This window comes from Bufo bufo, chromosome 4, assembly GCF_905171765.1.
Source record: "Bufo bufo chromosome 4, aBufBuf1.1, whole genome shotgun sequence".
Lineage (NCBI taxonomy): Eukaryota > Metazoa > Chordata > Amphibia > Anura > Bufonidae > Bufo > Bufo bufo.
The window spans coordinates 406,878,976-406,905,175 of NC_053392.1; positions in this window are offsets into that span (position 1 = coordinate 406,878,976).

Genomic DNA, 26,200 nt, shown 5'->3' on the forward strand with positions numbered 1-26,200 from the left:
TGCGTATGACTTTTTGATCGCTTGCTGTTACATTTCTTTTTTTACACCGTTTTTATCTTTATTTTTTTACGGTATTCACCTGAGGGGTTAGGTCATGTGGTATTTTTATAGAGCAGATTATTACGGATGCGGCGATACCTAATATGTCTACTTTTCCTTTATTTATGTAAGTTTTACACAATAATATAATTTTTGAAACAAAAAATAAACCATGTTTTAGTGTCTCCATATTCTGAAAGCCATAGTTTTTTCAGTTTTTAGGCGAATGTCTTAGGTAGGGTATGATTTTTGCGGGATGAGATTACGATTTTATTGGCACTATTTTGGAGTACCTATGACTTTTGATTGCTTGCTATTACACTTTTTGTGACTTAAGGTGACAAAAAATATTTTTATAGAGCATTGTTGTTACGGACGCGGCAATACCTAATATGTATACTTTTTTTATTTACTTACGTTTTACACAATAACAGCATTTTTAAAACCAAAAAAACTATGTTTTAGTGTCTCCATATTCTGAGCCATATATATTTTTTGGGCCGATTGTCTTAGTTAGGGGCTCATTTTTTGCGGGATGAAGTGACGGTTAGATTGGTACTATTTTGGGGGGTATACACCTTTTGATCGCTTGGTGTTGCACTTTTAGTGATGTAAGTTGTTAACCTGAGGGGTTAGGTCATGTGACAGTTTTATAGATACGGACGCGGCGATACCTAATATGTGTACTTTTCTCTTTTCCCCTATTTATTAAAAAAATAATTCCTTTTATTTTGACAAAAGGATATAATTTTTTTTTTTTACATGAAACTGCCAGCGCATGCAGCAGGGTCCGGCTATCAGTGACTGCTGGAACCCTGCAGAGGATCAGGCGGGCGCATCTCTTGCACCAGCCCGATCACAGCACCGTACACCCGTGGATCTGTGATAAAAAAAGACTTGTTTTTACAACTGAGATTTTAGACCTTTTTGTAAGTAGAATAAAACCTGCTGATTGTGATAAATACCTGGTGGAACTTCACTATTTGTACTAATACTTACCTCTAGGGTGCAGATGTACATGAGTGCACCTAGCCAAGGTGTGGGATTGGAACTTTTGCACTCAGAAGGCAGCGCGATCAACAAATTTGTGGACATTTTAACTGTGAAGTGACCTATACTCACGTCGCTTGGTGGATCTGCAGCTTTTTTTTCTAAAAATTCATGGGTGATTGCAGACTTTATTCTATATGAACCGAATTCCATTATCCTTTCATTGGTGAAATTTTTTTCTCGAGAAAATTTATCGGTGATTGTAGACCTCCTTTTGTGGTATGGACTGAATTACGTAATTGTGAAATTTTTTACGTGAAACAGGCTTTTTTTTTTATATTCATGGGTGATTGCAGACTTTCCTATGTATGAACCGAAATCCATTATCCTTTCATTGGTGAAATTTTTATTGCAAACATGTTTTCTTTGGGAAAATTTATGGGTGACTGTACACCTCCTTTTGTGGTATGGACCGAACTACTTAGTGGTGAAATTCTTTATGTGACACTGGCTTTTTTTCGGAAAATGCATGGGTGATTGTACACCTCCTTTTGTGGTATGGGCTGAATTACGTAGTGGTGAAATTTGTTATGTAAAACTTTTTTGGGGGGGAAAATTGATGGGTGACTGTACTCCTCATTTTGCTGTATGGGCCGAATTACGCAGTGGTAAAATTTTTAATTTCAAAGCAAACTCTGCTGCTCTGTATCTTGTTTGAAGTCAATGTCTCCAACTATGCCCCTCACGTGATTTACACCAAATACATTATTTTCATGTAGAGATCCAAGATTTATGTTGGAGGCATGTAGTGTATGCAAGCCATGTGCGACCCCTCTCATCACTCTCACACTGTTCTGCACCTGGTTTGCCTGGGCGAACGGAGTCATACAGGGGAGGAACTGCTCCGTGTCCTTCAGCAAAATTTGAATCCTGGCATTCTCTGCGACAACTCAAAATCGGAACCATGGTGACCGACAACGGGAAGAACATGGTGTCGGCGCTGCGTCAAGGAGGGATGAGCCATGCTCATGTTGTAAAGCGGTTCCTGAAGTCTTCCACCCATCTGCAAGACATCCTAAAAATTGCCATGAAACTTTGCATGCACTTCAGCCATTCGTACACCGCAAAGCACACCCTCCTTGACCTGCAGCGGCAGAACTCGTTTCCACCCGTTGGAATTCCACCCTCCATATGTTGGACCAACTATACAAACAGAGAAAGGCCATCAACTATTTATTGATGATCCAAGCGGACAGGAGTAGTCCCCTGTGTAACTTCGATATCAGCCAGTGGCAGCTAATGCGTGACACCTGCCGTTTGCTCAGGCCCTTTGAGCAGGCCACGTTATTTGTCAGTTGCCAGGACTATGTGATGAACAATGTCATTCCACTGCTTCATGTCCTGGAACAGATGCTGGTAAATCTGGCTGGTCAGGAGACTGGAGACGTGGCGCCTAGAAAGATGGTGGCAGAGTTTGATACATTTGTCTGTCAAGATCTCTGTTTACAGTCAGTGAACGGGAACATCATTTACCGCAAGGATATGCAAACACCAACTGATGGGATTTTAACCCCCAGAAGTAGGTCATCGGCACGAAGGAGCAGTCATTTTCACAGCCTGAGGTATCCTCCTGGAAGCTTGACCTCTACACGTCGATGGTCTGCATTGCAAAGCTTGTCTACAAGAAAAATCCCGAAGTGCTCCCCCTTGGAGGAAACTCTTGGTCCAGCACAGGCTGCTTTGCTCCTTCAAAAACAATGGACTCTGTACAGCATGACACCGATGTATAATTTCTCATACACCAGACTGAAAGAGTATTCCAAGCACCTGTCCGCCTACATAGCTGCCGAGAAGCAGAAGGGTCTTGCCATTGAAGTGGGCTCAGAGCCGAACCTAAAAGCCAAATTTTTCTGTTTACCTGGACTCAAAGGAAAGGACAGAGATCCACTGGCTGTGCTCATACAGATTTCATCAAAGCCTCCACTCACCAAGGAAATGTTAGCCCAGCGGTCCATGCCGTCGCTGCTGCCCCTAACCGTGGGCAAGGGCGCAGGGCTCCCTCTTTCCCTGCCGTCATTTGCTGTGCTGAGAAGGCAGCAGATAGCTTAACTATGGTATCTGTATTCTATGCCAGCGTTTCCTTCCTGCTGGAGACTTGTTCTGGTGTTTGAACTTGCATAGGTGTGTCTCTCTCCACCTATGAAGCGGAATATACACGCCCTCTGTCTCACCAGCCTATGGCTGGATTACAGCAGGTATTTGTGTCTGGATCAATGTCGGCCACAGAGCTTGTTTTCTCTGTGCCCGTTGAACCTCGCATAGACATTTCTTATGCCAGCCACACAGAGGACTTCAAGACTTTATGGAATGATATTCATAAATCAAAGGAGGAGGTCACGTTGGAGGAAGTGGACAATTTATTCCAATGTCTTTACTCACACTTCTTTGGACACTTTTGAATCCACATGACAACAACCTAGCTCGTCAAGGTGACTGCATCTGTGGCGAAGAAAAATAAACGAACCAGCACCTCCATAATAAGTGAATATGAGAACGCAGGTGCACGCTACCTTGGCTAAAACACAATTGGATTAGTAGAACTACAGGTAACAGCACTCTGCTAGTCAATTGCACAAAGATATAAGCAAACACTGAAAGAATAAATGCTTGGTGGTCATACTTACTGCAAATGCAGCTAGAAGCTCTTTGCGAATATAATTGATCAAAAATATTTCGGGCCCATCTACCTGTCGACAAGGTAGCTTCTAATCAGATGGGTCCTACTCTAACATGCCTCTCCTGGGCTTACAGCCTACAATCTGGGTAAAGTAGTACCAAGCTGTATCCTACACATGCCTCTCCCAGGCTGTGAGCCTGCAGTATGGGCTGAGTAGAATACAGCTGTACAAGCTATCTAATTAAAAGCACATGGTAAATGGGCTGGTGGTGCACGGTTCAATCTCACCACCAGGGGGAGCCACCCCCCTAGTGGCAGTGACAATGGGGAAGAAAAATAAACGAACCAGCACCTCCATAATAAGTGAATATGAGAATGCAGGTGCATCTGTGGCATCAGCGCATTGTGAAGTTCCTCAGTAAGGACTACCTAATCCGAGTGCTAGGATTCATCACAGAGCTGGCCATCAATAACATCCAGTATTGAACACATGGACGACTCTCATCTCGGACCTTTTCCACAACGTTTGGGACCCCCTAAGGGAAGCGTCCCTTGCGGTCATCTTGGAGTGGACAGAGCCAGTCAGTACCTACCAAACTTGGCTTTCACGGAAAAGAAAAAGCACTGAGGCTGAGAAAAGAATTCTTTATTTTTTATTTTTATTTTTATTTTTTTTTAACGGGGGAGTAAAAACGTTTATTTAACAAACAGGACATTAATTTAGCACACATAAAATACAACACAGAAGGGCCAAAACCACAAGATTTAAAAGAAAAACTGGAAAAAAAGTGCATCAACAAGAATGGATTAACGAACAGTGTCGGGGTGACCACAATGGTAATGCATATTGATCAGGAAATGTATGGGGTTATGGCTGATAACTGGAGTACAGTCCAGCAAACACACCGACTCTAGCTCATTCCTACAGTGCAGGCTACACAATCACAGCTGGAAGGTAACTGGTCGGTACAGGCAACACCCGAAAATTTTCATAAATAAGCCTCAGTATGTGCAGGTCTCACAGCCGCTGTAACAAAATGGTAAGAAGCGGTATAACATGTAGTAAGCACTGCAGGGATTATGTCTAAGACATGTAAGATGTTACAGCGCTCTGGTAGCCAAAAGCAGGAGTGGGTACAAAACACAGAAGAAAAGCAAATATTCCGTTCACGTATCATCTCTGTTTTGGATCCGCTTCTGTTTTTTTTGGGCATTAGCAATACTGAAGGCAGATGCTCCACAGACAGGATCTGTTTTTTGTGGATTATTGTTCTGACGGATCAGAGGAAGGGCAAAATAATCAGTGACATCAACACAAACTTACTGCTGACACAATCTCCACTCTGTCAGGGGGCTCTACTAGTATAACGTTTAATAGAACAGGTTCTGTAGACATCTATGTGGAATCAGCTGACAACGGTGTAAAAGGAGTGTACTTCTTCTTGGTGCTAACATCGACCTGTAATCCTGAGTTCATACTAGAGTTATTTGGTCAGTTTTGGCTCCGTGACTGCCCAAATTATTGAAGTGTGCAGGGATTCTAAGAGCGACGCCTGTCATCTGCATGTCATACTGACTCACAGTATTATTTCACTACCAAAGCAGACTCCCTATCCGTGTTACTGCAAGGCACAGTGTTCTACACTGTGCTAAAAAGGCTCTCTGCAGCCAGGAATAATCAATTTTTTTGAGATGCTGACTGAATCTTGTGGATTGTGGACCCATTCAATTGAAACAGCGGCCATGCAGCTGGTGCCTGTGAGTTGCAGACCTCTATTTGTGGTCCACAGCATGGGCAGGGGCACACGTTCATGTGCATGAGTCCTTATTAGTGAGGAGTGAGCATGCTCAGCTGAACTGCTGTTCAGCTTGAGCATCGCTATGATCGGCAGATCCAAGTGCTCGGCCAAATAATTTGGGTGCTCGAATACAATTTAATACAATGGAAGTCAATGGGAGAACCCCAGGCACCCCCTGCTCGGAAGAGAAGAGGGTGTCTGGTACATAAAAAAAGGTTAGAAATTGATGGAAACCCCATCAAAATGGTTTGGAATCAGCATTAAGAGAATAGCTGGATGCGTCTTAGACTCCTATTATGTACAACATACAATAGACAACTACACAAAGGGTATATGCCAAAAGCCAGGTATGTAGAAGCCATCCATCTATCCATGAGACAGATTACAGCCAGCATACCTTACAATGGCAGCCTTATGCACTATGAGATATTCCAAACCAGCTCTCATCTGACTGAGAACCAGTAAACCTCAAAGTTATTTTGCATTTGTTGGATGACTTGGGTGGACCTGCACACCTAGATCAATATCATTAGGGCGACAAAAAGTTTTCTGATTGTCCTAACATAATATTCAATAACCTTTCTATACAGTTTTGTCTAGTAAAAACTAATTTGCATAAACATGGGCATATGGGAAAGACATGCAAATGAGCAGAATCTCTCATGAACAGCGCCCTCTATTAGTTGCCTAGTGTTATGACACGACTATTCACTCACAACAGCGAATAGTCTTGTCATAACACTATGCAACTAATAGAAGGCGCTGTTCATGAGTCATGAATCATGACTCATGAACAGCGCCCTCTATTTGTTGCATAGTGTTATGACAAGACTATTCGCTGAGATCATATTCGCTCTATTGCTCTATATTTGTTTTTTAGATTATTCGTAATATTGTAAAAAAGAAATATATAGCAATATAGCGAATATTATGTAATAATTATGTAGTAAGTCAGTGATAATGTCACGACTGTGACTGATCCAGACAGGTCTGGGAGGAGAAGGTCGCAGCGACTTGCTACTCGCGATAGCTTGTGAGTTTGCTCCGTGGTTCAGGGTATGTCATCCGGGTTTTGCCTTGTGAACCTTTTTGTCCTGACTGGGAGTTTGTAGGCATCCTTCTCAGGTGAGTTCTGTCTGCCACTCCCAGCTACTATATCAGTTTCAGTTTCACTTGCAGTCATTGCCAGATATAGTCCTTACTTCCAGTGCTACTCTGACCTTTGAAGGAGATCGTTTGACGGTGTTGCTGTGGAGCTCTTGTCCGGCGTGGACTGTCGTGTTTGGGATCGCCTTCTCTGCTCGTGACTGGATAAGTCTATCTCTGCTATAGATTGTTTGTTTGTCTTCCCCTGTTGTTCTCCTAGACGTGAGTGATGGTGACTAGTGCACCCATCGGCCTTTCCCCAGTCTAGTCTTGTTAGGGTGACTGAGGGTTTAGGCATCCTGCTCGCCGCACGGGTTCACATTCCGTCTAGGGTATCAGGGCAGACAGGTGCCAGCTTAGGGTTAGTCAGGGGTGGCCATTCTATTTCCCATCCGTAGATAAGGGTCCCCCTTCCCCTCCGTCTGGTGCGACACGACTGCTGCTGGGATAGCGGTCGTGACAGATAATATCTGACACTGGAAAAGCTGGGTAATAACTCAGTGTAGATCGTGAGTTATTACCCAGCTTTCCCAGTGTCAGACGTTATCACTGAGTTATTACCCAGCTTTCCCAGTGTCATATATCATCCTAGTGTAGATCGCAAATATTCTAATCGCAAATTTTTATCGTGAATTTTCCATCCAAAAGGCTATACTAATAAACTTGTCATAAGACTCAGTCTAATATTCTTGTCAGAAGACTATGAAACCAGTAGATGGCACTATTGAGTTATGAACAGCGCCTTCTATTGGTTTCATAGTCTTCTGACAAGAATATTAGTCTTGTCATAAGACTGTGAAACCAATAGAGGGCGCTGTACATAACTCAATATTGCCATCTATTGGTTTTCATAGTCTTATGACAGCTGAAAAACAAGGCAGAATCTGCTCATTTGCATGTCTTTCCCATATTCCCATATTTATGCAAATTAGTTTTTACATGACAAAACTGTATAGAAAGGTTATTGAATATTATGTTAGGACAATCAGAAAACTTTTTGTCGCCCTAATGATATTGATCTAGGTGTGCAGGTCCACCCAAGCCATCCAACAGATGCAAAATAACTTTGAGGTTTACTGGTTCTTAGTCAGAGGAGAGCTGGTTTGGAATATCTCATAGTGTACAAAGCTGCCATTGTAAGGTATGCTGGCTGTTATCTATCTCATGGATAGATTGATGGCTTGCACATACCTGTTTTTTTAGCCTATAGCCTTTGTGTGGTTGTCTATTCTATGTCATACATAATAGGAGTCTAAAACGCATCCAGCTATCCTCTTAATGCTGTTTGCAAACCATTTTGATGGGGTTTCCATCAATTTCTAACCTTTTATTTATGAACCAGACATCCTCTTCTCTTCCGAGCAGGGGGTGCCTGGTTGTCTCCCATTGACTTCCATTATACTCGGGTGCTCGGCCGAGCACACGAATATAGCAATGTGTTTGGGCCGAACACCCGAATACTTTGGTGCTCGATCATCACTAGTCCTTATAACAATACCACATATACAGAATTTTGAGTTCTAAAAAGCTTTAAAAAAAACTTATTTTTTCTTTGTATCAACATATTTTCCCCTTCATAACTTTTTTTTACATTTATGTGTACGGAACTGTGTACGGGTTCATTTTTTGCAAGGCGATCTGTAGTTTTCATTGATATCATTTTGGAGTGTGCATGAATTTTTGATGGCTGATTAACCTCCATTTTGTCAGTGCTGCAACTGATGCAGATTCACACTCTTCAGGAGGAAATAGATGCAATACAGTTACTTGGAGGGGGGGCTTACAGATGTGGGCCTTTAATAGTAAGGCACTGAAGTATATATCCTGTTTGCAATGCCATTTGCGGTGGGCTGCCCCCCAGGGCCGATCGGGCCCCAATGGTAAGGAATGACAACTATTAGGTTATGGCCCTAATAGTTTGTGTCATTGTGCTTCTACCTGGATACAGTCGCTCCCTGTTGTTAGGCTCCGCAGCAACAAGGGATTTGTAGTTAGTGGAATAAGCAGAGTCCAGACCTGGTGAAATTTAATGTTTTAGACTTGAATAAACTTGCAATAAAACGTTTGTCATCAAAACTATACTTGATCTTTTTCTTGGCTCCAGCAGACTAAGGGTAAACTTGCAGGTAAAGCCGAATAGTTTGCTTTATTTATCTGCTGCTGTGCTAGTCTCTGGCTTCAGTCTGGTTCCTATCAACTTCAGTTGCTGAAGGTATCCTGTGAGCTGTTTTGCTGAGTAGGGGTCTTTGGCTCTGTTTCCCCTCTCAGAGGTACTAAGTCCTTTTATATATGAGGAATGGGCTGCTATCTGAGCTATTTTTCCAAAGCTCCTGCAGCAGTGATGAAAAACACTCAGTCACCACACCATGCCACTTCACTCTCTTGCTCCAACTCTCATCTCTACTTCTCAACTTCTCCACTCTTGACTCAACTATATCATCCTCCAACCCCTCCCTTTGTAGGATGTAGGACTAGCCCACCTCTGCCGAAAAGATGGAGAATGAAATGGTAATTTCCATTCTATCTAAAAGGTACTCACTATGCCAGATACACTACCACGTGCTGGACAACCAGGCACATTATATGTAATAACAGTTGCATAACAATATTATTAAGGCACAGTATCAGAGGACCTGGAATGAAATACACAGATGACATTCTCTGCTAGCCATTAGAGACAGTAGCTAGGAATAAGAATGGTAGTACCCCCTCTGGGGTACTATACTAGCAAGATGTCATCCATGTCTAAATTTTGAGTTGCAAAGCAATTTTCCCTTAGTATTTGGCAATTACAGTAACTCTCCCTCATAGTGTTTTTTTCCTGCTTTTAGATGAACATAATAGGATTATAAATTAAACTTGATTGAGCTATATCTTTTTCATCCTATGTAAGTAAATTTGTTTTTAGTCTCTAATTTAATAATTTATGCCTTAAAACTAGTGGTATGAGCATATATGTGATCAACTCTTTTAAAGCCGGAAAACCACTTTTTTTTTTACAATACTACACAGTCTCTATCACATCACCTAACTGACTATCAGTGTGTTCAGTTTTTCAAGGTTCAATGTGAATATGATTTTAGCAATTTTGAGAGATTCTTTCTTTCACACCCACTGCATTATTACAGTAATCTTAGGCAAAGTGTTATAGCAAATCCAGACTCAGAGACAGCACTTGAAGGTGGGCGTACTTTCCAATCCTAATGTACAATTTGGTAACATTCAATTTGCACATTTTCATACCTAAAAAGTACCAGAAAGTATAATGTATTTTTCTCTTTTTTTCCCTGTGTAATATATGTGGTCTCCTATCAGGCTCAGACTGGACTACAGTAGTACAGGGTAATCCCCCGGTGGGCCCGTGAGCAAGGTGGGCCCCTAGTCTCCCACCCCCTGCACAAGTGGCACATAACACATTAGATTTACTGCACTACATACATATATTCAATGTACAGCACCTCAACGAACAACGATGAAACAGAAACTTCAAATAAGCTTTATTTAAATGTTTAACCCCCTCTGCTGCCCTCTTTGTTATCTGCCGGCGGGCGCAGCGGGGGGGTGCGGGGAGTGCGGCAGGGAGGGCGGGCGGGGCGGGCGGTGCTTGGGGGGGCGGGCAGGCATGCGATCATCCGCCCGCCCCCTCTCTGGCACAGATGCCATGCGTTTAACCCCTTCCATGCCGCGGTCCGTAGGGACCGCTGCATGGAAAAGGTTAAGAGGGAAGGAGCTCCCTCCCTCTCCCATCGAGGGCTGCTGTGCCTTTTCAGCCCCCGGTAGGAGAGGGAGGGGGCCCCCCTCCCTCCCCATCATCCACTGCTCTGCTGTGGCAGCGAGTGATGGTTACCATGGCAACCGGACGCCTTCACAGGCGTCTGGCTGTCCATGGTACTGATCAGAGGCTGTCCATGGTACTGATTAGACTTCTGCTGAAGGCAGAAGTTTAATCAGACTTTGTAAAGTGAAAATACAGTACACTATATAGTGTACTGTACTGTATTATACAGACATCAGACCCACTGGATCTTCAAGAACCAAGTGGGTCTGGGTAAAAAAAAAAGTAATAAAAAGTGAAAAAAAAAGTAAAAAATCAAACAACACATTTATCACTGATTAAAAATGAAAAAAATTAAATTCCCTACACACGACCTGATCTATAAAACGGTCATGTTACTTCACCGCACGGTGAACGCCATAAAAATAAAAAACTATGATGAAATTGAAATTTTGCCCACCTTACTTCCCAAAAAAGGTAATAAAAGTTATAAAAAAAAGTCGTATGTATGCCAAAATAGTACCAATCAAACTGTCACCTCATCCCGCAAAAAATGAGACCCTACATAAGATAATCGCCCAAAAACTGAAAAAACTATGGCTCTCAGAATATGGAGACACTAAAACATGATTTTTTTTGTTTTTGTTTCAAAAATGAAATAATTGTGTAAAACTTACATAAATAAAAAAAAGTATACATATTAGGTATCGCCGCGTCCGTAATAACGTGCTCTATAAAAATATCACATGACCTAACCTCTCAGGTGAATACCATAAAAAAAAAAAAAAAAGTTTTTTTGTCACCTTACATCACAAAAAGTGTAATAGCAAGCGATTAGAATTGAGTGAACCCGAACTGTAAGGGTTTTCGGCACCCGGACCCGAACACAAACATTTTTATGGCGCTTTTTGAAAGGCTGCAAAGCAACCAATCAACAAGCGTCATACTACTTGCCCCAAAAAGCCATAACAGCCATGCCTACTATTGGCATGGCTGTGATTGGCCAACTGCAGCATGTGACCCAGCCTCTATTTAAGCTGGAGTCATGTAGCGCCACCCGTCACTCTGCTCGGATTAGTGTAGTGAGAGGCTGCCTGCTGTGAGGGAGAGATCAGGGAGAAATCTTATCAAGAACTGTTTTTTGTACTCAGCGATCTACAGCAAATGTGTTTTGTGGGTGCAGTGCGCAATTTTTTTAAGCCTGACCTGAGCCAACTACTACTGAAAACGAACTTTTTTTTTTCAGTTAGTCAATATCAATACATAATCGGCAGTCATTTTATGCAACGATAGTGCACCAGCACAGGCTATCTGCATGTCTGCAAGTCCAGAAATACAGCTTTTTGCTTACTGGGGTTAAAAAAATACATCTGTTAAATATAGTGCACATCTGGGATTACATGTGCATAAGTGATTGTCACATTTAGGCCAGAAATATGGCTTTGGCATACTGTGGTGAAATAAACCTCTGATATACTGCACATCTGGGATTAGACAAGCATAAGTGACTGTCACATTTAGGCCAGAAATACAGCTTTTTGGTTACTGTGGTGAAAAAACCCTCTAATATACTGCACATCTGGGATAAGACGTGCATAAGTGACTGTCACATTTAGGCCAGAAATACGGCTTTGGCATACTGTGGTGAAAAAAGCCTCTAATATATTGCACATCTGGGATTACACGTGCATAAGTGACTGTCACATTTAGGCCAGAAATACGGCTTTTTGGTTACTGGGGTGAAAAAACCCTCTAATATACTGCACATCTGGGATTAGACAAGCATAAGTGACTTTCACATTTAGGCCAGAAATACGGCTTTTTGGTTACTGGGGTGAAAAAACCCTCTAATATACTGCACATCTGGGATAAGACGTGCATAAGTGACTGTCACATTTAGGCCAGAAATATGGCTTTTTGGTTACTGAGGTGAAAAAACCCTCTAATCTACTGCACATCTAGGATTAGATAAGCATAAGTGACTGTCACATTTAGGCCTGAAATACGGCTTTGGCATACTGTGGTGCAAAAAGCCTCTGATATACTGCACATCTGGGATTACACATGCATAAGTGACTGTCACATTTAGGCCAGAAATACGGCTTTGGTATACTGTGGTGAAAAAACCCTCTAATATATTGCACATCTGGGATTACACGTGCATAAGTGACTGTCACATTTAGGCCATAAATACGGCTTTTTGGTTACTGGGGTGAAAAAACCCTCTAATATACTGCACATCTAGGATTAGACAAGCATAAGTGACTGATAGGAAATCTCAACGTCCCACTTCGTACCCCTGGTACCGAACTTCTAGTATTGGCTTGGTTTGAGTCTTGTTCTGACGTCAGGAGAGCGCTTCACTCAGTAGGGAATAACAGACACAACAATGATGTACTGAATGAACGCTCTAAAGTTTATTATTAGTACACACATATTATATAGAGGGGTTTACGCCCCCATATTAGTATACCAACGTAAGTTATTTATTTAATCTATCATAAATCAACATGTTCTATTCTACAGGCAAATAGAGAAAAGAGCGGAACTTCCATATTTGGGGGAAACATCTGGGCGTAGTGCCAAAGAGATAAGATTCATTTTACAGAGAACAGAAACTGATACACAAACAAAGAAGCTTCTACATGTTGTATAACATGGATTCCCTTCAAATGCTCTCTTAGAACCTTTAGTGTTTCTTGTCCCTTTTCTCTCTATATGATGTTAGATAATTTTTATACCCTTCTGGGCTTCGATAAGAGAGTTTGATATAATGACATATTAGAGATCCCCTTTTCAAGCATTCGCCTCACACAAGGAATAACACATAATGCTACTACACCTATTACTATTGGTTAGTAAACTCAATAAAGTCATCGAGGCCATTGCAATCTTAATCAAAAACAGGGGGAGAGGATCTTCATGTTGGAGGTCAGGGCTGTCTGCCCCCATTAGTACCTCTGGGCCTTGTTGGAGGTCAGGGCTGTCTGCCCCCGTTTCAGCCTCCTCTCTTGCTCTCACAAGCTTCACTCGGGTGGCGTGGATCCACGTTGGAGATTGTTCAATCAGCACGGCTGTTCTGGTTACTGCGACCACGGTAGTAGGTGGGCCATATACGAAATCACCTTGGGCTCTTCCTTTCTTCAGTGTTCTGATCACCACCTCATCCCCCACCCTGTATGGGTGGGTGGATTCCTGTGGAAGAGAGGGAGACTTACAAGCAACTTTTTCCTCAGTTTTATTAAGTACCTGTATCAATTTGGTGACATATTCCTCTCTTATTAAATCAAGGTCCCCTTCCTGTACTATCATTGGGCGTCTGGCCCAGGGGGTGGGGAAAGGTCTTCCCATGAGTATCTCAAATGGTGATAACCCTTACTTCTTATTAGGTGTCATCCTTTCTGCAAGTATTATGGGTAGGGTCTCTTTCCATTTTTCAAAGGTACCTGCAGTGGCCTTCCTCAATTTATCTTTAATTGTCCTGTTCATGCGTTCCACAATTCCTGAGCTCTGTGGGTGATATGGAAAGTGAAATTTCCATTCTATTTGTAGTAATTTAGCAATTTCCTTGTTGAGTTTAGAGGTGAATGCTGTTATGTCCTACTCCGTGGAAATGTGCTATAAAGATGGAAGCACTGTGTTGGGGAATGCATGGCTTCCCATCTTTGCAGACTAATCCTGTCTTAGGATTTTTTTGCAATACTGGATAACACCAGTCTTGCTGTTCCTGTTCAGTGGCGTATCTTTGAAGGTCAGTAAGCATTTGCGACATCTGAGGGGTTGGAGGTGCCAGACATGGCATCTCCCAATGGTTACATGGACCTGTGGGGTTGCATTTGGCCACTCGTTTCACCACCTTATCTGCCAGCGCATTGCCCTGTGAGACATGATCCTTGCCATTGGTGTGTGCCTTGCAGTGGACAATTGCTAATTGTGAGGGTAGTCTGATTGCTTCAAGTAGATCTGTGACCAACTATGAGTGTGAGATGCGCTTACCATCTGCTGCCGTGAATCCTCTTCTCTGCCAAATCATACCATGGTCCCACACTACCCCATGTGCATACCTACTGTCAGTGTAGATGGTGACAGGTTTGTTAGCATGTAGAATACATGCCCTAGTAAGGGCGATGAGTTCAGCTGCCTGTGCAGACTGAAATTTTATGGGTTTCGCCTCTAGGACGACATCTGGAAGCATAACAATGGCGTAGCCTGTACAGTATTTAGTGTCATTTGGTCTGGTGCATGACCCGTTTACAAAAACTTCTGGAGCTCTTTCAATGCGTGTGGATGACAAATCATGTCTTGGAGAAGTTTTATATTCTAGGACCTGTAAACAGTCATGTGTGTCTGTGAGGCAATCTTCTTGTCCTTTAAGGCCTAAGAGAGCATTCAGTATTGGTGCTGGACCTGAGGTGTGGGAAGCGTACTTGATTACGAGTGAGGGGTCACTGAGCAGTATTACCTCATATCCTGAAAGTCTTTGTGCAGACATGTGTTGAGTGTCGATGCCCTTGAGTAGGCCTACAACATCATGAGTGGTGTGCAAAATGGTGTAATGTCCCATTGTGAAAGGAGTTGCCAACTCTACCATCATAGCACAGGCTGCAAGAGAACGCAGACATGCCGGCATCCCTTGGACAGAGGTGAGCATTACCTTCGATAAAAATGCACATGGGCGCAACTTGCCTCCATGTTCTTGTGTCAGTACAGTTTTGTCGTGCAAACATGTGGAAGAGCAGTTTGTAGTCAGGGAGGCCCAATCCTGGACTTGACATTAATGAACATTTCAAATAATCAAATGCATTGTACATTTCTGAAGACCATCTTATTAAATCTGGTTTGTCCTCCAATGTTGCCTGCCTCAAGACATTGTCATAGTAGGAACAGTCGGGGATCCATTGTCTGCAATAGTTAATCACTCCAAGGAAGGACAGCATTTCCTTCTTGGAGTGCGGGGTGACCAGGCCCGCCACAGACTGGACTCTCTCCGGACTGATCCTCCTTTCTCCCTTTGTGAGGACAAATCCCAAGCATTCAACTTGCTTTTTACACCATTGCATTTTCCCTAATGACACTTTGTGTCCACATTCAAACAACCATTGTCCTCAATGTTGGCCTCCACTGACATACTGCATAACAGTAAATCATCCACATATTACAACAACACAGAACCTTGGGGGGGGGGGGGCATGGTTTTAAAGTCATTTGGAGGACGATGCTGAACACTACAGGTGAATCAGCATATCCTTGGGGCATCCCCAGGTTAATTGTCGCCCTTCGAAGGAAAAAGCAAAAAGTAGTCTGGTCCGCTTGTCAACTGGGATAGAAAAGAATGCATTTTTCAGATCTATCACACTGAAACAAACAGCGTCTGCTGGGATGGCAGATAGTAGTTGAGTGATGTCAGGTACAACAGGGGCTATAGGCACAATGATGTTGTTGATGGCCCTTAAATCCTGTACAAAGCGAACTGAACCATCTGCTTTTGCCACAGGATTTATGGGAGTGCTGAAGGCTGAAATCACCTCTTCTAAAATGCCCTTCTTTAAAAATTTCTCGATCATTGGCCTTAAGCCCTCAATTTTCTCTGTGGACAACGGGTATTGTTTCTGGAACACTGAGATGACACCTGGTTTTACAGTAGCTTTGTAAGGTGTGCAATCTATGAGCCCCGTGTCATATTCATTTGAGGACCATAATGGAGGGTTAATGTTGTTAAGTTCTGGGTGGTCCTGTAAGTTTGGAAGAATCAGTGGCACGGGTGTAGAGGTTGGAATGAGGTCTAAGTGTACTCTTATGCCCTGATTTTTGGCTGTCACTTGTAAGTCAAGCTTAATGAACAAATCTCTCCCTAACAGGCTGACTGGGCAATCTGGAATAATGCTGAAGACATGATTTGTGATGTATTCCCTGTCCGTGGTCTCGAGTGGTAGTGAGTCAGTTTTGTAAGTTTTTGTCAATTCCCCATTAATTCCCATAGAAGGCTCAGATTTTCTCAATGGTCCTTTGTACAAATCCTTACTTAACACACTTGAGGTTGCACTGCTATCTACCATAAAACCTACTCTCCTTCCTCCCACTCTCAGTCATCTAAGTCCACCCCTTTTAGTCGGACGCTGTGGTCCTCCTTCTGTCCGTCAGTAGTGTCCCAGCTGTCCATGAGAACAGAGCTCTGATGTTAAGCACAACACTTAACATGTAACACATAACTTCAAACATTGAAACAAACAGATCTGAAAATACAGACATGAACACACAAAGGGCCCATAAGAAACTTTTCTTGACTTCAATTTAAAAAAAAATGTACAGCTCAATCAACACTGTTGGCACCAATAAAAACCAAAAATCTTCCAAGAAAAATAAAATAAAATTCTCAATGCGCATATTATATGAAAACAAATATCGTACTCCATACACATTCACATTTTCATGTACTCCTTTTCACAAACAGCTCATAACCACGTCCTTATACATAAAATATGAATTGCATACACAGCTCTGCTAAAAACATCCATCAGTCTTCACACATTTTCGACTCAACTACAACTCAAAGCCACACCCATTCACATTCCACTGAATCATTTATGTCTTCCAACCCAGCCACATAGTTTTCTTTGTTTCATCCCAAAACTTGCAGCACAGACTAACACAGCTTTCCTGGAAACAGATAGCCACACCACACCCAGAATTGCTGATGGTCTATGTCACTGTTGTGCTGTTTTCCAATGTCTTCTGGTCTTCACTCTGTGATTAATCAACTCTTATAAGAAGACAATATACATGTTATAATCCTACAGTAATTTTGTTAATCCCAAATCATCTTATATGCCATGTGGTCTTAGTTAGTGTTGCACATATATAATAATTTTTGTTAAAAGCTGGATTCCCACATTACACTGCTTGGGAAAGAAGAAAGAAAATTATTTAACAATTCTTCGTCTTGTATAATGTTATTACACATACAGTACAGACCAAAAGTTTGGACACACCTTCTCATTCAAAGAGTTTTCTTTATTTTCATGACTATGAAGGCATCAAAACTATGAATTAACACATGTGGAATTATATACATAACAAACAAGTGTGAAACAACTGAAAATATGTCATATTCTAGGTTCTTCAAAGTAGCCACCTTTTGCTTTGATTACTGCTTTGCACACTCTTGGCATTCTCTTGATGAGCTTCAAGAGGTAGTCCCCTGAAATGGTCTTCCAACAGTCTTGAAGGAGTTCCCAGAGATGCTTAGCACTTGTTGGCCCTTTTGCCTTCACTCTGCGGTCCAGCTCACCCCAAACCATCTCGATTGGGTTCAGGTCCGGTGACTGTGGAGGCCAGGTCATCTGGCGCAGCACCCCATCACTCTCCTTCATGGTCAAATAGCCCTTACTTTCAAAGTTTTCCCAATTTTTCGGCTGACTGACTGACCTTCATTTCTTAAAGTAATGATGGCCACTTGTTTTTCTTTACTTAGCTGCTTTTTTCTTGCCATAATACAAATTCTAACAGTCTATTCAGTAGGACTATCAGCTGTGTATCCACCTGACTTCTCCTCAACGCAACTGATGGTCCCAACCCCATTTATAAGGCAAGAAATCCCACTTATTAAACCTGACAGGGCACACCTGTGAAGTGAAAACCATTTCAGGGGACTACCTCTTGAAGCTCATCAAGAGAATGCCAAGAGTGTGCAAAGCAGTAATCAAAGCAAAAGGTGGCTACTTTGAAGAACTTAGAATATGACATATTTTCAGTTGTTTCACACTTGTTTGTTATGTATATAATTCTACATGTGTTAATTCATAGTTTTGATGCCTTCAGTGTGAATCTACAATTTTCATAGTCATGAAAATAAAGAAAACTCTTTGATTGAGAAGGTGTGTCCAAACTTTTGGTCTGTACTGTATAACATCACTTATTCTGCATGATTCCCTCCCCCCCATTTTTCTTTGCCTGCTTCTCTTATCTCAGGATTTTTTCTCTGTTAAGGCAGGTAAAGTGAATCATCCCACCACAGAACGTTCAACCGTCTTAAATATTCCTCAAACCTTTACAGATACTGCACCAGACAATACTGTGTCTTCTCACACTCTGGAAAGTAGAACTACTTCAACAGAGATATCTTTCTAACACCTTCGTGTTCTGTGGCTCACACTAGGTACAATACTTATCCATTAACTGACCATCTTTTACTGCTCCAATCTCTAATGCTAGGGCTATGGATCTTCCCTATTTAAACACACACATATCATTAGGGTAACAAAATTTAACCAGTTCATTTCTGAACATTTAACACAAGCGCCTTTCTGATTGCAGACACTAGGGCACTTTCTTTCTTGCTAGTGCCATCAATTAACTTCCTGACACTGCTCTGTTTTCTCACTCATTAGAACCCCCCTTCACCATCACAGGAGTTCTGATGTCCACAGTCTGTAAGCTCTAACTTCACAGATTCTTACAGATTTTCATCCCTGTTGCCAGCCAGGCGACCTGCTGTCCGGGGCCACACTTTCTCTGTAACATTCTTTTTCACATTTTAACTTTCAATTCTCCATTAATATCACATCCTGCCAAATTGTCTACCCATGGGTTAACTAGGAAGTAATTTGTGGGACTACACCGTGCAACATAAACTTTACATGTTTCTCCCGTCTCAGGTTTGGGGTAATCTGTTTTTGACCCTTGTGCCCCCATTCCATCTGATATTTTAATGATGCCACTTCTCTAGGACAGGCTGTACTGAACTGTGAAGGCTCCAACAAATCCTGTCAACTTAGACGAAGGACTCAGGTCTGATCACAAACATCAGAGAGTTTTATCAAACATATAATTTGTTGTTTTGGTCCCCCACTTGCGTTCAACTATCCCCGGATCAACGGATTGCTCCTAGCCGGAGGGGTGGGGCATCTTGCAGACCTCCGCAACACAGTAAAACAACAATACAATGTTCTTATAACTCTATGCAAATAGTCAACTTCAGTCCGTACACTTACCACCCGGACATCAGTATCCTTATATCAACTCTAATATTCTTATACTCTAAACAATTTAAAAAGAGTCAAACCAAGCTCCTTCCTTGTCTCCCTGAGACAATATTTTCTAGTGCGCACTATATTTTCTCTGAGTGATCCTCACGGCGGACTCCCGGAGTCCCCAGGTCACTTCTCCCCAGACTCCCGGAGTCTGTTCCCTGTATCCCTGATACAGTAGTTATACTAGAAGTTTTGGGTTCTACTTACTAGATCGAGACGTGGTCCTCGGATCGGCCAGAGGACAATAACAGATGTCTTTCTTACCGGACCCGAGGATGACCTTCTCGATCCCGGACACGAGCCCCCAAACTGATAGGAAATCTCAACGTCCCACTTGGTACCCCTGGTACCGAACTTCTAGTATTGGCTTGGTTTGAGTCTTGTTCTGACATCAGGAGAGCGCTTTAATGTGGATAAGTGCAAGATAATGCACCTGGGGCGTAAAAACCCAAGGGCAGAATATAGAATATTTGACACAGTCCTGACCTCAGTATCTGAGGAAAGGGATTTAGGAGTAATTATTTCAGAAGACTTAAAGGTGGGAAGACAATGTAATAGAGCAGCACGAAATGCCAGCAGAATGCTTGGATGTATAGGGAGAGGTATAAGCAGTAGAAAGAGTGAAGTGCTTATGCCGCTGTACAGAACACTGGTGAGACCTCACTTGGAGTATTGTGCGCAGTACTGGAGGCCATATCTCCAGAAGGATATAGATACTCTAGAGAGAGTTCAGAGAAGAGCTACTAAACTAGTACATGGATTGCAGGATAAAACTTACCAGGAAAGGTTAAAGGACCTTAATATGTATAGCTTGGAAGAAAGAAGAGACAGAGGGGATATGATAGAAACTTTTAAATACATAAAGGGAATCAACTCAGTAAAGGAAGAGAGCATATTTAAAAGAAGAAAAACTACCACAAGAGGACACAGTTTTAAATTAGAGGGGCAAAGGTTTAAAAGTAATATAAGGAAGTATTACTTTACTGAGAGAGTAGTGGATGCATGGAATAGCCTTCCTGCAGAAGTGGTAGCTGCAAATACAGTGAAGGGGTTTAAGCATGCATGGGATAGGCATAAGGCCATCCTTCATATAAGATAGGGCCGGGGGCTATCCATAGTATTCAGTATATTGGGCAGACTAGATGGGCCAAATGGTTCTTATCTGCCGACACATTCTATGTTTCTATGTTTCTATGTAATTATTTTTAACAGACCTAACCACTTTTTACTTTGCTTTGTAAATGCTAACTATGAGGCAAACATCTAATAAGGGACGCAGTCATGGTCGTGGTGGTGGAGCCTCTGGTGCAGGGAGAGGACGTGGCCGTTCTGCCACAGCTACACGTCCTACTGAACCTACTACCTCAGGTCCCAGTAGCCGCCAGAATCTACAGCGATATTTGGTCGGGCCTAATGCCGTTCTAAGGATGGTAAGGCCTGAGCAAGTACAGGCCCTAGTCAATTGGGTGGCCGACAGTGGATCTAGCACGTTCACATTATCTCCCACCCAGTCTTCTGCAGAAAGCGCACAGGTGGCGCCTGAAACCCATGCCCATCAGTCTGTCACATCACCCCCGTGCATATCGGGGAACCAGTCTGAGCCTCAAGTCATGCAGCAGTCTCTTATGCTGTTTGAAGACTCTGCTGGCAGGGTTTCCCAAGGGCATCCACCTAGCCCTTCCCCAGGGGTGAAAGACATAGAATGCACTGACGCACAACCACTTATGTTTCCTGATGAGGACATGGGAATACCACCTCAGCGCGTCTCTGATGATGACGAAACACAGGTGCCAACTGCTGCGTCTTTCTGCAGTGTGCAGACTGAAAAGGAGGTCAGGGAGGCGATGCAGTGGACGATGAGGTCCTAGACCCCACATGGAATGAAGGTCGTGCCACTGACTTTCAGAGTTCGGAGGAAGAGGCAGTGGTGAGACCGAGCCAACAGCGTAGCAAAAGCAGGAGCAGGGTGCAAAAGCAGAGCAGCCGTCGCCAAAACAGTTCGCCTGCTACTGGCCACCGTCACCGGGGACTGAGCACACCAAAGGCAGCTTCAAGGAGTTCCCTGGCATGGCACTTCTTCACACAATGTGCTGACGACAAGACCCGAGTGGTTTGCATGCTGTGCCATCAGAGCCTGAAGCGAGGCATTAACGTTCTGAACCTTAGCACAACCTGCATGACCAGGCATCTACATGCGAGACACGGGCTGCAGTGGAGTAAGCACCTTCAAAACCAAGAAAGGGCTAAGGCCCCTCCTGCTCCCTCTTCTGCTGCTGCCTCGGCCTCCTCCTCCGCCTCTGGAGGAACGTTGGCACCTGCCGCCCAGCAAACAGAGGATGTGCCACCAACAACACCACCTCCGTCACCAAGCATCTCCACCATGTCACACGGAAGCGTTCAGCTCTCCATCTCACAAACCTTTGAGAGAAAGCGTAAATTCCCACCTAGCCACCCTCGATCCCTGGCCCTGAATGCCAGCAATTCTAAACTGCTGGCCTTTGAAATGCTATCATTCAGGCTGGTGGAGAAGGATAGCTTCAAACAACTCATGTCGCTTGCTTTCCCACAGTACGTCGTTCCCAGCCGCCACTACTTCTCCAGGAGAGCCGTGCTCTCCCTGCAAACCAAGTATCGGATAAAATCAAGTGTGCACTGCGCAACGCCATCCGTGGCGAGGTCCACCTAACCACAGATACGTGGACCAGTAAGCACGGCCAGGGACGCTATATCTCCCTAACTGCACACTGGGTAAATGTAGTGGCGGCTGGGCCCCAGGCGGAGAGCTGCTTGGCGCACGTCTTTCCGCCGCCAAGGATCGCAGGGCATCATTCTTTGCCTCCTGTTGCCTCCTCTTCCTACTCGGCTTCCTCCTCCTCTTCTACCACCTCCTCAACCGGTCAGCGACAGACCTTCACCACCAACTTCAGCACAGCCAGGGGTAAACGTCAGCAGGCTGTTCTGAAACTAATGTGTTTTGGGGACAGGCCCCACACCGCGCAGGAGTTGTGGCGGGTTATAGAACACAACAGACCAACGAGTGGTTGCTGCCAGTGAGCCTCAAGCCCGGCCTGGTGGTGTGCGATAATGGGCGAAATCTCGTTGCAGCTCTGGGACTAGCCGGTTTGACGCACATCCCTTGCCTGGCGCATGTGCTGAATTTGGTGGTGCAGAAATTCATTCACAACTACCCCGACAAGTCTGAGCTGCTGCATAAAGTGCGGGCCGTCTGTGCGCACTTCCGGCGTTCTCATCCTGCCGCCGCTCGGCTGTTTGCTCTACAGCATAACTTCGGCCTTCCCGCTCATCGCCTCAGGTGCCCACCAGGTGGAACTCCACCTTGCACATGCTGGAGAGACTGTGCGAGCAGCAGCAGGCCATAGTGGAGTTTCAGCTGCAGCACGCACGGGTCTGTCGCACTGCGGAACAGCACCACTTCACCACCAATGACTGGGACTCCATGCGAGACCTGTGTGCCCTGTTGCGCTGTTTTGAGTACTCCACCAACATGGCCAGTGGCGATGACGCCGTTATCAGCGTTACAATACCACTTCTATGTCTCCTTGAGAAAACACTTAGGGCGATGATGGAAGAGGATGTGGCGCAGGAAGAGGAGGAGGAAGAGGGGTCATCTCTAACACTTTCAGGCCAGTGTTTTAGAAGTGTCTCAGAAAGAGGATTTTTGCAACAGCAGAGGCCAGGTACAAATTTGGCCAGCCAGGGCCCACTACTGGAGGAGGAGGAGGATGGGGATGAAGCATGTTCACAGCGGGGTGGCATCCAACGCAGCTCGGGCCCATCACTGGTGTTTGGCTGGGGGGATACAGAGGATGAATATATGCCTCCCACAGAGGACAGCTTGTCCTTACCTCTGGGCAACCTGGCACACATGAGCGACTACATGCTGCAGTGCCTGCGCAACGACTGCAGAGTTGCCCACATTTTAACGTGTGCTGACTACTGGGTGGCCACCCTGCTGGATCCCCATTCCAACGACAATGTGCCATCCTTAATTCCCTCACTGGAGCGTGATCGGAAGATGCGCGACTACAGGCGCACGCTGGTAGACGCGCTCCTGAGAGCATTCCCGACTGATGCCGGGGGACAAGTGGAAGCACAAGGCGAAGGCAGGGGAGGAGGAAGAGGTCGCCAATGCAGCTGTGTCAGCGCCAGAAACTCAGAAGGCAGGGTTAGCATGGCCGACATGTGGAAAAGCTTTGTCACCTCGCCGCAACAACCGGCCCCAACTGCTGATATGGAGCGTGTTAGCAGGAGGCAGCATTTGAACAACATGGTGGAACAGTACCTGTGCACACGCCTACACGTACTGACTGATGGTTCTGCCCCATTCAACTTCTGGGTCTCCAAATTGTCCACATGGCCAGAGCTTGCCCTGTATGCCTTGGAGGTGTTGGCCTGCCCTGCAGCCAGTGTACTCTCTGAATGTGTATTTAGCACGGCAGGAGGCGTCATTACAGACAGACGCAGCCGCCTGTCCACAGCTAACGTGGACAAGCTCACATTCATTAAAATGAACCAGGCTTGGATCCCACAACTACCTTGTGCAGAATAGACATTTATACCACCATCAAACATACATTCTTGTACTCAAGTCAAGTGCAATGATTCTTTGTTTTCTTTTTTTTATTTGTCCCAATATTTTGGGGGCTACCTACGCCAATAAAAAGTAAAAAATAACATTGTTGGCTACCTCCTCCTCCATTGCTGCCACCACCTACAACACCACATTCACCGCCTCCTCAACCTCCGACTCCATATCCACCTCCTTCTCTGAGTTGCAGGTTAATAATTTGTAATTTTTTGTTATTTTATTTCATTTGAAGTTATTTCCCTATCCACATTTGACATGCTCTTAAGCACATTTTACTGCCTTTTACATCCCTCTAGCCTTTTCAAGGACTATTTTAGAGCAATTTTAATACAAAAATGTGTCAATTTTAGTGCCTTAAATTGAAAATATTCTTATTTTCAATTGTCGGGTGACATTTTACCATTTTTGGCGTATACAAATCCCTGCTGTGCCTGGGTGACAGGGGCCTAAATCTCTCAAAATCCTCTGTTCTATTGCTGAGTGACATGAAGCCCCTTTTGCCGTGAATGAACCCCTGCTGTGCAAGGGTGACAGGGGCCTAAATCTCTCAAACTCCTCTGTTCTATTGCTGGGTGACAAGAACCCCCTTTTGCCGTGAATGAACCCCTGCTGTGCCTGGGTGACATGGGCCTAAATCTCTCAAAATCCTCTGTTCTATTGCTGGGTGACAAGATCCCCCTTTTGCCATGAATGAACCCCTGCAGTGCCTGGTTGACATTGGCCTCGTTCTCTCAAAATCCTCTGTTCTATTGCTGGGTGACATGAACCCCCTTTTGCCATGAATGAACCCCTGCTGTGCAATGGTGACAGGGGCCTAAATCTCTCAAAATCCTCTGTTCTATTGCTGGGTGACATGTACCCCCTTTTGCCGTGAATGAACCCCTGCTGTGCCTGGGTGACATGGGCCTAAATCTCTCAAAATCCTCTGTTCTATTGCTGGGTGACATGAACCCCCTTTTGCCGTAAATTAACTCCTATTGTGCCTGGGTGACAGGGGCCTAAATCTCTCAAACTCCTCTGTTCTATTGCTGGGTTACAAGAACCCACTTTTGCCGTGAATGAACCCCTGCTGTGCAATGGTGACAGGGGCCTAAATCTCTCAAAATCCTCTGTTCTATTGCTGGGTGACAAGAACTCACTTTTGTCGTGAATGAACCCCTGCTGTGCCTGGGTGACATGGGCCTAAATCTCTCAAAATCCTCTGTTCTATTGCTGGGTGACATGAACCCCCTTTTGCCGTAAATTAACCCCTATTGTGCCTGGGTGACAGGGGCCTAAATCTCTCAAAATCGTCTGTTCTATTGCTGGGTTACAAGAACCCACTTTTGCCATGAATGAACCCCTGCAGTGCCTGGTTGACATTGGCCTCGTTCTCTCAAAATCCTCTGTTCTATTGCTGGGTGACATGAACCCCCTTTTGCCGTGAATGAACCCCTGCTGTGCAATGGTGACAGGGGCCTAAATCTCTCAAAATCCTCTGTTCTATTGCTGGGTGACATGTACCCCCTTTTGCCGTGAATGAACCCCTGCTGTGCCTGGGTGACATGGGCCTAAATCTCTCAAAATCCTCTATTCTATTGCTGGGTGACATGAACCCACTTTTGCCGTAAATTAACCCCTATTGTGCCTGGGTGACAGGGGCCGAAATCTCTCAAACTCCTCTGTTCTATTGCTGGGTTACAAGAACCCACTTTTGCCGTGAATGAACCCCTGCTGTGCAATGGTGACAGGGGCCTAAATCTCTCAAAATCCTCTGTTCTATTGCTGGGTGACAAGAACTCACTTTTGTCGTGAATGAACCCCTGCTGTGCCTGGGTGACATGGGCCTAAATCTCTCAAAATCCTCTGTTCTATTGCTGGGTGACATGAACCCCCTTTTGCCATAAATTAACCCCTATTGTGCCTGGGTGACAGGGGCCTAAATCTCTCAAAATCGTCTGTTCTATTGCTGGGTTACAAGAACCCACTTTTGCCATGAATGAACCCCTGCAGTGCCTGGTTGACATTGGCCTCGTTCTCTCAAAATCCTCTGTTCTATTGCTGGGTGACATGAACCCCCTTTTGCCGTGAATGAACCCCTGCTGTGCAATGGTGACAGGGGCCTAAATCTCTCAAAATCCTCTGTTCTATTGCTGG